We start from the raw sequence: 1,253 nt of genomic DNA on the forward strand, positions 1-1,253 counted from the left end.
TTGAAATAGATCCAAATTGAAAAGAAATAAAAAAACTAATTTAAACCCTAATTTTCATTAAAATCATAATTCATTAACAATAGTAGCATTAATCAGTAATCACCAATAACCTAAATAAAAAAATTCCACAACAAGAACAAGAAAAGAATCAAGACTCAGGTAAAAAGCAGTAGCAGAAGTAGTGATAGACCATCGATAAGGAAGGAGCAATGCGAGTAAGGACCACTGGCAATAGAGGAGCAGTGCAAGAGAGGAATGCATGCAGTGAATGGCAGCATCCTTCTCAGGCACATTACCACTACACCTACTCGTCGCTGCCCCTGTCTGAGCATCTCTTCCGACACCAAGGGAGGAGCCAACTCCATCCTATCATGCTCGCCTTCTAGATCTGGTCGTGCTAGCCTTCCAGATCCAGCTATGCTTGCATTCCAGTTCTGGTCATGGCGCTCGCCTTCCAGTTTCGATCTCCGCGCTTGCCTTTCGATTTTGATCGTGCTTGCATTCTAGTTCTAATTGTAGTTTTTGGTTGTACTGTAGTTTCTCAACTTTGTCATTTTTAGCATTGTTCAAAGAGGGAGAGCAAGTAAGAAGAAGTCAGACAAAAAGAGAGAGAAAGTGAGTAAAAGGAAGTGAGAGAAGAAGAGAGGTAAAGAATAGGGAAGTGGATGTAGCTACAGCTGTGGATGCTGCAGATGGTGAGTGGGTTAGAGGGTGTGTGTTGGAGGAAGTAAGACCATGAGAGGAGATGGGAGAGAATGAAGTGATCTGAAGAAATTGGGGTCTAAAGTTTCTTAATTTGGGATTAAAACATAACGGGGCCACATCAACTTTTTCGTTTGCCACGTTAAACTAAAACGTTAACGGACCTCCTCTGTTTTAACGGATGTGCAATTTTAGTGCGTTTTTAAATTATTTATGGATATTTTTGTCAATAACAAAAGTTGGGAGCATTTTTATCAGTATTATAGAATAATTCATGGACGTTTTTGGTGGTTAATCTTTAAATGATTATTTTAGTAGTTATTTTGAGTTTTTACAAAAAAAGAAAAAAATCTGGATTCTACCTACTTTTTTCACTACACATATATTAGGGGTGCGGATAGAATATGATATACTCTGAACCTGTACTCAACCTTATTCGCAAGCAAACATACACCCACTCTACCCTATTACAGCGAGTCTGGTAGACAACCATATCCGATCAGATTGAATCGAATTGGATACCTGTAGATAAAATGTATATTGTTAATTCT

This window comes from Arachis ipaensis, chromosome B03 (genome assembly GCF_000816755.2).
Source record: "Arachis ipaensis cultivar K30076 chromosome B03, Araip1.1, whole genome shotgun sequence".
In the NCBI taxonomy this organism is placed as follows: domain Eukaryota; kingdom Viridiplantae; phylum Streptophyta; class Magnoliopsida; order Fabales; family Fabaceae; genus Arachis; species Arachis ipaensis.